The following is a 14,629-nucleotide window of genomic DNA, read 5'->3' on the forward strand; positions in this document are numbered from 1 at the left end:
AAACAGTGGTGTATTTGTCAGGAGGGACCCCTATATTAGAGAAACACCGTGATCTCTCCGCACCTGTTACCTACTTTCCCTCCCCTGTAAAGAAGTGGCTTATCTCTTATCTCTTATCTTTATGCATTTAAAAGAATAAACTGAGCATATCCCACTCAACTCCCTCCCTCTCTCCCCTGTTAGGATCTTTCTGCCTGCATACAAAGAGGATGACTTCTTAGCTGCTCTTGGTCAAGCAGTAAAAGCTCTGGTCAAAGGCCCTGCCCAGGCTAGGAAGGAGGGAGGTAGAAACTGTGCTGTAATTGCCCACTTTGCCTGTGACTGGGTCTGCTTACTGCAGGGGTGAAGTATTAGCAAACCATCCTGGCCCTGATATAAAGCTACATTTTCCAGTGAGCATCTATCAGAAATAATGCAGACATTTTGATCTCCTCTTACCTGACTTCTCTCTCTCCATACTGCTTGACACACTCTAGGGGATTAGCAAATAGTTTTTGAATGAGAGAATAAATGGACCTGGGTGGGCCAGTTTGCCGACCTCCTAAAACCCCAAAGAAAGTTCTGAATTTGAGCCTCTATTTTTTTTTTTTTTTGAGAGAGAGAGAGAGAGAGAGAGAGAGAGAGAGAGAATCTTAAGCAGGCTCCATGCCCAGTATGTAGCCCAATGTGGGGCTCGATCTCATGACAGTGAGATCATGACCTCAGCTGGAATTAAGAGTTGGATGCTTAACCGAATAAGCCACCCAGGCAACAATCTATATTTTTCGATCATTCACTCCATTAGTAAAAATGCTTGCACATGGACATCTAATATGTGTATACTATTTATTTGTAAACGTTAACCATGTACCTTTGTACTAATATATACTTTATAAAAATACTCTAAGATAGAAATTTGAAATGAGGTGAAAAAATGTAAATGTTAAGTTCCAGTACTTTCTTCCTGCACACCAGTGGATTATTTTGAGCAGTCCACTCTGTAGCCCACCGGTCTAGACTTGAAGTACTACACAAGTCTGGAGAAGAAGAATCTGGAGGTCTGGAGCAGTCCAGACAGATTCAGGCAGCACAGCAGGGACCCTGTTTCACACAGCTTTGCACTCCTCACCATGCGTAGTAAGGACAATTTCTATTTAATGGTGCATCCTCAGGAAGAATGTGTTGAACTGACTTGGAAGGAGAAAGTGGATGAATAGGATGTTTATTGATCTAGAAGGAAAAAGGGAAGGATATTCCAAGTGAGACTTATCTTGGAACACTTTATTCCAAGACCAGACATCACAGAAATGGGATAGAGGTTGGCTTTCATCAGACACTGGCTTCAGAACCACATAATGTGAAGGAGCAGGAAATGAAGTTGGTTATTGGAAGAGAGAGAGAAGTGAGAAGGTGGCTCTGGGCCATGAAATCTAGGCAGATATATCAGCATCTGATTCCCTGTAAGAACAAAATATGGAACTTCTGGATGCTTTAAAGATCTTTTATGAAGATCAGACTGGGGTTAGGAGGCATATCAGATGGAACAATATTTGCATTTGGTTAGAGCAGCTCTGAAGAGTCTAGAATGAGACCATGAAAGTCTGGCTAGAGTGATGAAGGAGATAAGGGAAAAGAAAGTATGAAACAAATAGTCAATTAGAAAGAATATGATCAAACCTTCATAACCAATAAGATATGAAGGAAGAAAGAGAAGAAACCAAATATGTCTAGAGATGATCCCACCATTTGGAAAATGAACAATCTTACTTGATTTCTGGAAATTTTCCTCTATCTTGATTTGCTATGGTAAGTAATCCCAGTGTGAATTAAAATTTTTTTTAATGTTTATTTACTTTTGACAGAGACAGAATGTGAGTGGGTTAGGGGCAGAGAGAGAGGGAGACACAGAAGCAGAAGCAGGCTCCAGGCTCTGACCTGTCAGCACAGAGCCCGACGCAGGGCTCGAACTCACAAACCGTGAGATCACGACCTGAGCCAAAGTCGGACGCTCAACCGACTGAGCCACCCAGGCGCCCCTCCCAGTGTGACTTGATGTGTCTCTGTTCCTATTTAAATGCTTGAGGCTCACCCCGTAACCTCAAAGTAAAATGCTGAAACATGGAACACGGACTAAATTTTCATGAGTCCAAGGTACTACTTACTAAGTTTGCTGGAAGATGCAATTGAGAAATGGCACTTGGCCTTGAAGAAAAAGGAAACATCATGTTTGTGTGTATGTAGTTGACAACAACTGGTTTCCCACACACAACTGAACAATCCAGTCAACCACAAAGTGAAGACTAGTAATAAGTTCATGACCTTTTCAGCCACGTTTATTCCTATATGTGAACTCCACATTATTCTAAGCTATGGAGTTTACTCTGGGGTAATTCAGACAGCTGAATAATAAAAAAGGATAGAGGATAGAACAGATAACAATGCTGGAAAGAAAAGAAACCAAGCTTTTTTGTCAAATAGCTATAATCCTGTGGACAGGTTATATGATGTGTCTATGTCCATGCAGTTCATCTTTTGAAACCTGTGTGACTTATTCTGAAAACAGTCTCTCCTAAGATGGGAAGAAATGACCAAAAATTACATAAAGCTTACTTTCCAAATGGAGTTCTGCAGAAAATACAGCTGCCATCTGGCCTTCTGGCTAACTTCACTTCTTTCTTTTTCGGCAGATATTATTTAATCCAGACCACACAGTTTGTTAGTCTAGTTGGTTCATGAAGATTTCAGAACATGAATCTGTAGCAGGAATGTTTGGCAAGTGACAAGACATTAGCTGCTTGACATGAGGGCAGTTTCCTTGTCTCAGTGGTTAAGTAAGTCTCTCCCTGGCTCTGTGTGCCTGGGTGCCTTCAGCTATGAAGTCAAACTGATTATCCTTGTCATCTCTCAAACATGATGTCTGCCATGCACTCTGAGACAGGTACTGCTCCTGCATATATACCACTGCTCTAAAATTAACTACGAAGACTTTAAACCCAATGTTAGTTCACAGTTAACATTATGATGGTCTACTTGCATGTAAATGGACTGAAACTCTAGTCACTGTATATAAAATACAACCTGTGCTTTAAAATTTAGCCAAGATGTATTAAAGTACGGAAAAAATAATTTGGTCTGGGTAGGCTTTTAAAATCATGTTTAAACTAAGAAAAGAGGTATTTAATAATAAAAAAAAATCACATCAGTTACATAGTAGCTTTCAAAAGGCAGAAGTTGCTGGTCTCTATAGATGCCTACCTGCCTCCAAAGAAAGTGAGAGGGTGAGCTGAGATTTACAGCCTATAAACTTCTGCCAGGTTCAGACAGGAAGAAGTCTTTTCATGACATTGGGTTTGGCTTCATTTCTCAGTGGTCTCACTTGGCCAGCAATGCTAAAGACTGCAGCAGAGTCCAGGCGTAATTCTATAGATACTGCCATTGGGAGGACCAGCAGGAATAGGGGTAAACTATCCTGGTGAGGCAGATGAGAGGGGTAGATATATGTCCTCAAAAACTTGGCCATAAAATAAAAATCAGTGAAACAAAAATTCAACATCTATGAAGAATGCTGGAGGACAATTGCTATAGTTTGAAAAAAACATTTAGGTAGAAGTTTACATAATTTTAATCATAAACAAGATTCTAACAAATAATAATCGCATGATCCTTAAGGCTTTATTAGCTATTTACCACACTCTTCAGATTTTCATTTCCTATTAAATCTGATTGATAACAAGTTTATCATTCATTTGCATAATTCCATTTCCTTCACCATTTCTTATTCAGAGTATGACATCATGGAGTTAGAGAATGGAAACTGTTTCTATACTTTGGGAGGAAAAAAAGCAATGTTTGTGATAACCCAATTTTTTTCCCTCCTTCTAAGCTAAACACTTATAATTCTTAACACATGTTTTTTCTTGGAAACCATTTTTACTTCTGGCTTTATGTAAAATGTGAGAATTTTCTATCTCAGAAAATGGCACTAGTTCATCTCTTATGATGTCCCCATTGTATGTTCATTGCCAGCGAAACAATCTGTTTAGAACTCTCATTATTATGACTATAAATAGACCTGTAAAATGTGCTTTTCTGCATGTTTCATCATTTTCAGTTTCAGAACTCTGTTATTTAAACCCTGATCAGAAGGTTAACACATGAAAATATCTAATGAACCTGGCTTCCTGGTATGGAATTCAAATACACTCTGTAGATACAAGTAATACCCATTAACCAAGAGTGGAATGACTTACTGTATATAAGGAATTCAAAACCACAGATGGAAAAATACTATGAGTGTTGGGATTAGGCCTGTTAATAAAAATATATTTCATGAATGTTATGAATTTTTTAATTAATGGTTACATAGCTATTTCTTAGTCAAGTTGTAAAACCTTAGCATTCAGGTTTTTAAGTATGTTTTATAGGCACACACAATACTCTCAAATCTCTAAAGCTCTTGAAATAAAGCCCAGTTATCTAATTTTCACCATCCAGGTATAAGGATCTTATAAAACAGCAGCATATCAAGATGAGAGATGGTTGAGATTCTCTGCATTGTATTGTTTCTTAATCATCTGCCCATGGGTTTGCTTCACTATTTAAAAAGGCAGAGATGTGTGCACATGTGTGCATATACAAAAACACATACATGCATAAAAATATTGACACACACAATGGAATATGGAATGGAAGGAGAACTAAATTCAGAATTTAAATTTGCAGTTTTTAGTTCTGCTTCTAGCAGCTCAAATATTTCAAGTTCTCTGAGTCTGTCTCACCATTTGTAAAGCAGCTGAAGAACAAATGTGTGTGTGGAAACCTTTTGTAAACAGTGAGACAGAAAGCACTAAACATACACAAGGGTTGTGTGTCTGTATGTGGGGTCACTATAGCCTGACCCAATCCACACGAACATATAAATGAACAAAGGTGGTTTTCCTCAACTCTCTCAAAAACATCTAGATCGTAAAAAAAAAAAAAAAAAAAAAAAAAAAGGATACTTTTAAGTCAAGATGAATAGAAGTAAATGAAATTAAAAGGAATCATGCCACATTAAAGAAAATATTGGTGAATCCACCTGGTCCTCCCCAGGAGCTATCTCTGGGGCCAGGCCCAGTTGTGCCTACTGTATATAGCTTCTTCTTCCACTTTTTTTCTATAGAAACCAAGCTTTTTCCAGAAGAGCCAAGTTTTTCCACAGGCGGTCTCCATAGCAGTGTTGAAATGGCCTGGCACTGAGGGGGGACAGGAGGAAGGTGGGTAGTAGGGCAAAGAGGAGAAATGAAAGGGATCCTGAAAGGGGAGAGAGGGAAGAAGGGCAGCCTTTTATGTCTACTGGAAACTTGTTTGTCAAGTTCTTGTAAGTCAGGGATTGTACGTATATCCAACCATATACTTTACTACAATTTTTTAAAAAGTCATTCAGAGTTGACATTTCCTAAATGTCATGTTTAGCTACAAAACACAACCCTGGCAAGACGTGAAAGGTAGTGCCTTTGTTGCTAAAATCTGGTTTGTTTGGTCACAGCAAATGACTAACAAACTCAATTGAAAAGCATTTTCTTGTGTATCCCAGAAAGCACTTTAAAACCTGTCTACAGTTAAAGCCACTTATATTTTCCACAAACTACCCCTCAAAATGGGAAGAAGGGATAGTAACAAGAATCCTTGGCATCACTTTGGTGAGGACTCCAGAGGCATGTGACCAAAGTGCATAGGCAAGATGGAAACTGCCCAATGTGGCTCTTTACTAGGGCTGGTTACACTGTGTAACACCTGAGGCTCCATTTCTAGGGTCATGAGGCTAACGCTAAAGTCATCTCATCGTACAAAGGTGAGGAACATCAACATTCTTTTCTACTAAGAACAAAGAGCCTTCACTAAAATTCATGGTCTTCGCCAATGCATTTTTTCTTCTTTGGGATAAAGAGGGTCTGAGCTAATGATTCACATTGTTAAAATTATGGACATAGGCAAAGAATTACTCATGGTTAGCTAAGCTTAGATCTGTTCCAACATGCCTTCCTGAAGTAACTCCTCTCAAAAACAAATTCACTAGGCAAATGTTTAACTTCATTAAGCCTGTACTGACATCAAGAGGGTAGATTTCCAATGGACTCTGCCATGCAAAATGTGGATTGAGCATCTTTACCCAAGGTCCACTTGGATATTTATGGAATGTTCTCTTCTCACTAAAAAGAGGAGCAGAGTTCAGACAAGAAAATGTAAAAGCTGTAGTTTCCTACAATGGTGTGATGTATTTATGGTTACAGCACAGTACTTGTAAAAGTCACTGCTTCAATAAGAATTGATTATATGTTTATTTTTCAAGAAATGTGTCTGATTAGGAAACACCTTCAGAATTATTTTTTGGCAGATAAACTAAACTAAGATTGTGTGTGTGTTGCAAGAGGGGATATGACAAGACAAGGAGTGTTTAGATTTAAATTTTGAACATTTGGGGGATTGCAGCAACTGGGGTGTGGGGTGGTTAAGGGTTAGAAGTGAAAAATCAGGGACTACATCCACATGCTCTCATTTTCTCCTTTGGGGGTAGTGACTTCCTATAAAAAAATGAGAGGTTTATTTTCATAACAGCAGTGAGGAATCGCTAGGCAGATGTGTGTGGGTTGGTTCTGGCCCTTGATTAGCACACAGGAATGATACTGCCTTTACGTTTCACCAAATATATCCATTGAAACACATACAAGGGGCCTCCACTTGAGTTGCACAAGCAAGATCCCACATTTCAATGCAGTGATCATGCTGTTTGAGCAAAGTTTAAATGGGGCCAAATTTCCATTTGCAGAACCATTCTCAGATGTGGTTAACAAATTACACGGACTTCTTCTTCCCCTCTTCTCTGCTCCTCTAGGTTGAAAAATCTGAAATCAAGGTATTTTGAAAATGTTTATGATTAAGAAGGTACTTGATGGTAGCTGGATGTAATTCTTATGGTAAAGCAGAGGATATGACCACAGTCCCCTTCTGCAAACCAAGTATGATCCCAAGCCTTTTTAAAGACCATCTCTGCCATGTACAACCTGTAGATGCTCTCGTCAAAGTAGCTTCGTTTTCTGACAGCTAAAATTGGAATGTGGCTTTGAGCACACACGAAAGAGCTCACTGTGCCCTATGTTTGTGTGTCAATGTGGGTGTTCCCCCTCCCCCGCTTTTTCAGTTTTTTTTTCCTCCTAGAAGCTGGCTTTTTGTGCTGTTAATCCTCTTGGAATGTAGCTCTTATCACCACCTAGAGGAATTCATTACCCTTTCGCCCTCTCTGCTCCCCAGGCCCATGAGACTAAGGAACAAGAGAGCAATTGTCTGGGGAGCTGCCCCCTGAATTCAGGTGTGCTGGCACTGAGTAACGTTGTACCCGATTTTTCCTATAATCAAAAGGGAAGGGGAGAAATTAATCATGCTTCCCTCTCCAAGGGAGTGGGAGGAAAACAGCCTTCAGGAACAGAGGCTGAGGCCCCCTGCCATTAAATCCAGCTATTCTAAAGCCAAGGGTTTAAAAAAAAAAAAAAGGCAGCAGGTTCACAAGAGCATTCCATAGCTGCATCTGTATGAGGCCAGAGCAACTGATCAATAGAGTGGGGGAAAACTAGTTAAACCAGTTATTTGGAATGATGTTTAAGAGAAACACTGCTTGTTTGCCTTTACTTGTTGTTTTAGCTTCTGCTGGTTATACAGCAGCTTCAAAACCAAAACGTTTTGCATTTTATAGAGAGCATGCAAAACTCATTTTATGTCTTTAAGTGTATGCCCTTTTCTATTGTCCTTAAATCGGCAGTTTTGCTCACACAAGAAAACAAACTCTGAATACAAATGCAGCATGCTTCTCTTTTGGTTATAAACCATGAGGCGTTGTCTCATCAGCTAGGCACTAACAAAACGCCAAGAGGGGGGACACAGAAACACATTAGTCTCTGGTTCTTTCTTCAAGAACATACACATAGGGGCGCCTGGTGGCTCAGTTGGTTAAGCAATTCGACTTCAGTTCAAGTCATTATCTCATGATTCGTGGGTTTGAGCCCCGCGTCAGGCGCTGGGCTAACAACTCAGAATCTGGAGCCTGCTTCAGATTCTGTGTCTCCCTCGCTCTTTGCCCCTCCCCCGCTTGTGCTCTTTCTCTGTCTCTCAAAAATGAATAAACGTTCAAAAAATTAAAAAAAAAAAAAAAGAACATACACTTAACACTTGAGATGTACACTGAAATGGGAAACTACCCAAACCAGAAAGGTAGCCAAATACACTGGAGAAGAGATAGGACAACATTCTCAGAATCCATTAAAAGGTAATAGAAAGCAACCATTAATTGAACAATACTGAACTAGATTTACCCTCTTAAAGAACGACGTCAAGGGGCAGGGATTTATAACCAAGCTCTTTAGGTATTTCTAGAATCCAGTACATCCTGAATGCAGTCCACAGGGCTACTTCACACTAAAGTCTACATTATTGTTAGCTATGTTTTTACAAGGCTGAACTGGAGTGGTATTAAAGTAAAAGCTCAATTTATAATCTCCCACTGGAGGAATGGGGGAAGGGCTAAATGCAAAAATTTTTATGCCTCACCTTTCAGTTTAAGGCTATGTAAATCAGTCATCAATTCTGAATACAGTATTAGTGAGTCCCTTTGGTAACAATTATGCATGTCAGAGCACCAGGAATAAAGTAGTATTAGCCAAAATACATCAGATGTTGGAGAAAAGTTACTGAAAGGCTAATATATTTATTTTTTAATGGAAAATTTTAGTCCTTGGCAAAATAAAATATGTGCCACTCATTTAATTTTAACTTCTCAGGATTTTGAAAAGTGTCTTGCCTTCAAATGTTTTTACTGCAAACATGTTGCTTCAGTCACAAAAATCCACTACCATACGTTAAGTGTATTCACTTAGCACATATTTGTTCCCCTGCATCCCTGATATGTGCACACTTGTGGGAAGGCTTTCTATTGCTGGTTAGTGCCTCTAAAAACACAAAACACTGAGAGAGTTGTTTGGCACTTCCTCCCAGCAAGCACTCAGCTACAGAAGAAATATACAAATCCACCTCTCTCTCAGAGTTCTCATTGATTTCCATCCATTGATTTCATAGTGGTGCATTTCATTTTCAAAATACTTTCATAAACATGATTGTGAACCATGCTGTGAGGTTAATTTTTAGTGATAACACAAAACCTGAGATTTATTTTTTGGGAGGTTCTTGGTAGTGACTGAACATATGGTGTGTTTGTTGCTGGGGGCAACGCCTCACACATCAGTATTGAGAGATTTCCTTAACCGGCTCTCTGTAGCTGAAGGCCAAGGTCTGGAACACTCATTAAAAAAAAAAAAAAAAAAAAATTAAGTGCAGTCATCCCTGGTCAATCCTTATTCACCAGGCTTTAGGTCCATGTTAGACCTAATGGTTCCTGTTAGTCCATCCTTCTATTAAGAGAGATGAAATTTTGGACAATACACCAAAAAGGGAGGCTACAAACATTCTGGGGGGTTGGGAGAAGGTGGTTAATAGATATGCTGATCTCTGCTTCCTTCCAAAACCTACTAGGATGGTGAGAAATAAATATAAATGGTAAAAGTCCAAAAGGAACAACAAATGGGCAAGGAGACACAAATGGCCAAGATGGGACACAATTTGGGAAGATGGAAGGCAAACTGAAGAGTGGCAACTGACTCCCCAGAGGAGACTGAGACCTCAGGGCCCACAGACATACATACAAAGGAGAAGCCAGCCAACTGGCTCCCAAAGAACCCCAAGAGGGCTCAGGAGGGTGACATATCCACCCCACTCAGAGCAGCCAAGCAACCATCCTCCCCAGCCCTTGAGACACGGGTTTATTCTCTGAAAAAACTGCATCCAAGAAACAAGAGGCTTCACGTGTAATGGAGGGTGGTCTGAGGCACCAGGCTGGAAACGAGGGGCTTAGGAGGAAGTCTGGGCACTCAAAGTGAGACCTTTGGCCCTTCTCTGACTCAACAGCTTAGGAGGGGGTTACTCCTAGACCTCTAGGCAAGAGACATGGATTCAATTCATGGGAAATAGAGTGACCACAATAGGAAGACCTATAGATGTTGACATTTGGGGAGGGGGCAGGTAGCTTCTAACAAACTGAATTTGCAGAAGGGAATGAATTCCTGTCCATCAGCGGTTGGATAAGCCTGGCAAATAACAGGAGACCAGAAGGAGAGGTTTTGAGGATAACCAACAGAGTTAGTGGCTCTAGTAGCTACAGTCATTATTTCCCCTGACCTGGGCATCAGAAACCTTGGCTTTAGGTCCTGTCTATGTCACTGACTCTTCATGTGACCTCTGAGTCACTTTTCCTTTCTAAGCTTCAGTTTCTCATCCTTGGGTCCTGGAATTTTCAGATGTTCACTGTTACTAGCAGGTCTAAGATGACAGACAGACAGAATGTCAGGGGTCTTCAACAGGGTGCCATCTGCAGCCTTAAATTTCACTGACTTCTTGGAATCCTTGTTGCTCCCACAGCAGATGGCTGCCATTCTTACATGTAATGCAGTGACACCATCCTTCCAGAGAGGCTGTTTTCAACACACTTGCATCCCAAGTAAGTATAGGACAGGACTCTAGGGGACCTACAGCACCCCAATATCAGCTCTCCATTTTTCCACATCATCATCATCAAAAACGAAACCAAAAAAAAAAAAAAAAAAAAAAGCAAAAGCATCATCAAGTAGGGCTGCCTGGGTGGCTCAGTTGGTTAAGCATCCGACTTTGGCTCAGGTCATGATCTCACGGTTCGTGAGTTTGAGACCCACATCGAGCTCTCTGCTGTCAGTACAGAGCCCACTTCAGATCCTCTGTCTCCCTCTCTCTCTGCCCCTCCCCAACTTGTGCTCTCTCTCCCTCTCTCGTAAATAAATAAACATTAAAAAAATTTTTTTTAAAGCATCACTAGGTAGAGTCAACCCAAACTCAACTTCTGTACTCTCACACATTTGTTGTTGTTGTTACTTAATGAAACTCAAGAAAAAAGAGTGAAAAATTCAACACTCCTCCCTCTTTTCAAGGGTCAACTCTGAAAAGAGAACGATAGTTAACACTTACTAAACACTTAGATAGGTCTGAGGCACTTGCTAGAAGCTTTACATGCCTTTTCTCATTAGATTCTGATGTACCTCCATTTTACAAACGAGGAAATCGAGGCTCCAAGAGCTGGCGTGATCTACTGGTACATGTGAAAGGGCTGGAGTCAGACCCAGGTCTCGCTCTAACCGAACCCGTACTCTTGTTCCTACTATCTTCAACCCAGATAGCCAGTCTCCCAGCCACGGCAAGAAAGCTTCTGCAGTCTACTCTCCAATGACATTTCCTGTGACTTCAAAGGATTGACATGATCAGCCCTTCTGCTGAACAGCTATGAGGCATTCTGAAAAATCAATACTGGCTTCTGCAAGAAGCAGACTTTCCCAAAGCTAATTGAAAGCCATCTGAACATTTTCAGAACTGTGGCCATAATCATCTGTCTTGCTGCATACCATGTCCCAACATGCAACTGCAGTAAATCACTTCAAAATCACTTCTGCATGTTCACTCATACAAAACAGAAGCCCGCAATATTTTTTGTCATTGCCCTGTAGCTCCTCCATCTAAACTCAGAGCACTGGTATTATGGTTACATAATAGGCAGCTTGCTGACATTACTGTTTCAAAGTACCACTTTTTCAGGGTTTATCACAAGTCATTTTAAATTCCATTTGGCTCTAACTTGTTATACAACTTTATGTTCGGAAACAATGTCCTCTGCTGCGTCGACAAGCTATACTAGAAAATACAGTTGTTTGGGGTTTAAAAACAGTTTTTGCTAAACTTTGATTCTACCCTTGTACAGGGCCACATAGAGGGTGGTGATGAGAAAGAGAAGTTAGATGGCTTATTGCAAGACATTGATCTGGAAAGTTAAAGACAGATATATTTTGATATCTAATCTGGATTAATGGTATGACCTTGCGACTTCAATCTCATCTACCATAAATGAATACAATGGCCAAATCGTTGTTTGCTGTAACTCTGCAAACCAAATGATTAGTTTGCCCCATTACTAGAGGCTATAATAACTCAAGAGAAGAAACTGGCCAACTCGGTAGGGTGGGTACTTGTGCCCTGATCATCCAGTATCTATCCATTCCCACAGCAGCTCTAGTTTGCTTGGAGGACTCAGTGAAGCCTCCTTCAGAACTGGGCTGGAAGCTGGGGGCAGGGGAGAGATGTCTCAGGATGAACCCAAAAGCACATCATTCTGTGTGTCGCAGCCATGGCTTTGCTGCAACCTCCAACAGACAATCAGGCCAAGGAGAAGCAAATCTGGAGCTTTGTTTGTGCTATTAGGAAACTGGACTTTCTCTCTGCTGGGTCTGAAGGAAGACGATGATGGGACTAAAGCTGCCTTAGCCATCTTGTGAACATGTGGAGCTCAGAGAAGAGCCAACACAGAGGAACGTAGAGGAAGCAGAGTCAAGAAATGCACAGCCCAGGCAACTGTTGCTGAAGAGGTTTCCTCGAAGTCCCGTCTAAAGATTTCTTTATTGGCCACCTCTAAGGGCAGCAGGCTGGGAAATGCAGTCTTTTGGCTGGGCACATTGCCTCCTTGAATCAAATCAGTGTGTAACTAAGGAAGAAAGAAAGAACTGGTACTGAGTGAGCAGTTCCCAGTTTCTTGTGTGGCCTGTTTAGGTTGGGTTTTCTGTGCTTACTGCAGAAAGCAGATCTCTTATATACAAGGGTTAAGGAGCTATTACATTTTTCAGAGTCTACAAATGAGACATCAAGCTAAAACACACAAGTAAAATCTTTGATTTGTAAATCTTTCATTATAGTAACCTGATTTTTCTTTTATAGTAGATTCATTTGAAATTGTTGCTCAATTTTAAAACGTGCTATCTACAATTAAAAATGCAAGATTGGCACACGTGCAGCAGCACAATTTTTCATATTCAATGTAGATACTGAAAAAATGTTGCTAAAAATATCAAATATCCTAATTTTTTTCTTAAATTATAGGGGTAAATCATACTACATATTTATGAGCCCAATGTCTCAAGGCAGGAATTTCTCTGTTTCAAATTATGTCTTAGACTTCTATAGGTTAGGTTAGAAATGATAACAAATGTAGGAATGTTTGAATTGACATTTAGTTCTCAGGGGATAGCTTTTAAAACTGGAGAATAATGAAAGTAGCTGCTTTTAAGAATTTTTTTCACTACTCACAAAGACATATCATACATTAGAGGATATGGAGAATGCCAAAATGAGATTCTCCCTGAAATCATGTAGTGTGGCATGAGAAAAGGAAGATAAACAAGAAAACAATGGTTTATTACACCAAGAGAGATAAGAGGCAGGGGAGTCACAGGGCTGGATTGTTAACAGAAGCTTTGCCTTCAGTCTTGAGTTATGTAGACAACAATAAATGGCCTTTGCAGATCATTTTCATACAATCTCAGAGCTGAAAGAAAGCTTGAAAACCACTGAATTCAGCCCACTCACTGTACAGAGAAAACCTTGGACCTAAAGAGACTGGGTCATCTCTCTAATGTTTTACAAGCTCATGCCAGAGCCAGATTCAAAACACAGGTTCCCTACCCCATGGCACAACACTCTTTCCACTAACGCCCATTTCAGAAGATACAGAATGAAGAAGCTTGCCCGCCAGATGCATACTGTAATTTACCTCTATGTTTATTGTGAACTCGTATTGAAACTATACTCTTAAAGTTTGTTTATTTATTTTGAGAGAGAGGAAGCACACTTGTGAGCTGGGGAGGGGCAGAGAGAGAGAGAAAGAGAAAGAGAGAGAGAGAGAGAAAGAGAGAGAGAGAGAATCCCAAGCAGGCTCCGTGCTGTCACTGAAGAGCCCAACACAGGGGTCGATCCCACAAACCAATGAGATCATGACCTGGGCTGATATCAACAGTTGGATGCTCAACTGACTGAGCCACCCAGGCGCCCCTGAAAATTGACTGTAATACCATGACATCTGCCAAGAGTGATAAATGAGTGAAAATGTATGATATCACCCATCCCTGAACTAAGCTGGGCCCAGGAAGGGTGGACAGACAGAGGTCTCCATGATACCAAAGGAAGAGGCTGAGAGGTCATCAGGGTTCAACAGCTAGTGGAAATTTTATTTTCTAATGGAAGTGAGTTCTTTGCCACTGTCTGCTTCAACTGCTTCCCATCTACTGCCAAAGTTTCCCTGGAACACGGAGTGGTTCTCGGCTGTGTGACCTTCACCATAAGCTTTCGGCAAAAGTTCAAAACTAGGGTAATCAACAGGTGATGGAAAAACTAGATCTTTTGAAGGTCTCCCTTCAAAAGAGCAGAAAATAGACAACAGGGAGAAACTTGTAGAGTGGGTTAATTTGTGTACTACAAATAATAAGATGAATCCTTACTAATATACTTTCATCACTTGACAACTTATAAATAAGAGAAATGCAGGGAGTTCCCAACTCAGCAGTTTCTCTGCGTAAACCTAGAAAGTGTAGACCTGGGGTTTGGATAGGAAGAAACCCTGGAGTTGGTCTAATAAGTTGAGTTCCTTCATTTTGCAGAGATTCAGAAAAAAGCTCATAATCTCTGCTAAATCAGGTGTATGAAACAGCAATTGCTCTTCTCA

The 14,629-nt window shown here is 40.5% G+C and overlaps 1 protein-coding gene across 4 annotated transcripts in view; it reads right to left on the minus strand.

The window, feature by feature from the left end:
• Positions 1 to 14,629, minus strand: part of SPATS2L (spermatogenesis associated serine rich 2 like) — a 166,406-nt gene that overhangs the window by 113,072 nt on the left and 38,705 nt on the right. The gene's annotated exons all lie outside the window — the stretch shown is intronic.

Source organism: Panthera uncia (assembly GCF_023721935.1).
Source record: "Panthera uncia isolate 11264 chromosome C1 unlocalized genomic scaffold, Puncia_PCG_1.0 HiC_scaffold_3, whole genome shotgun sequence".
Lineage (NCBI taxonomy): Eukaryota > Metazoa > Chordata > Mammalia > Carnivora > Felidae > Panthera > Panthera uncia.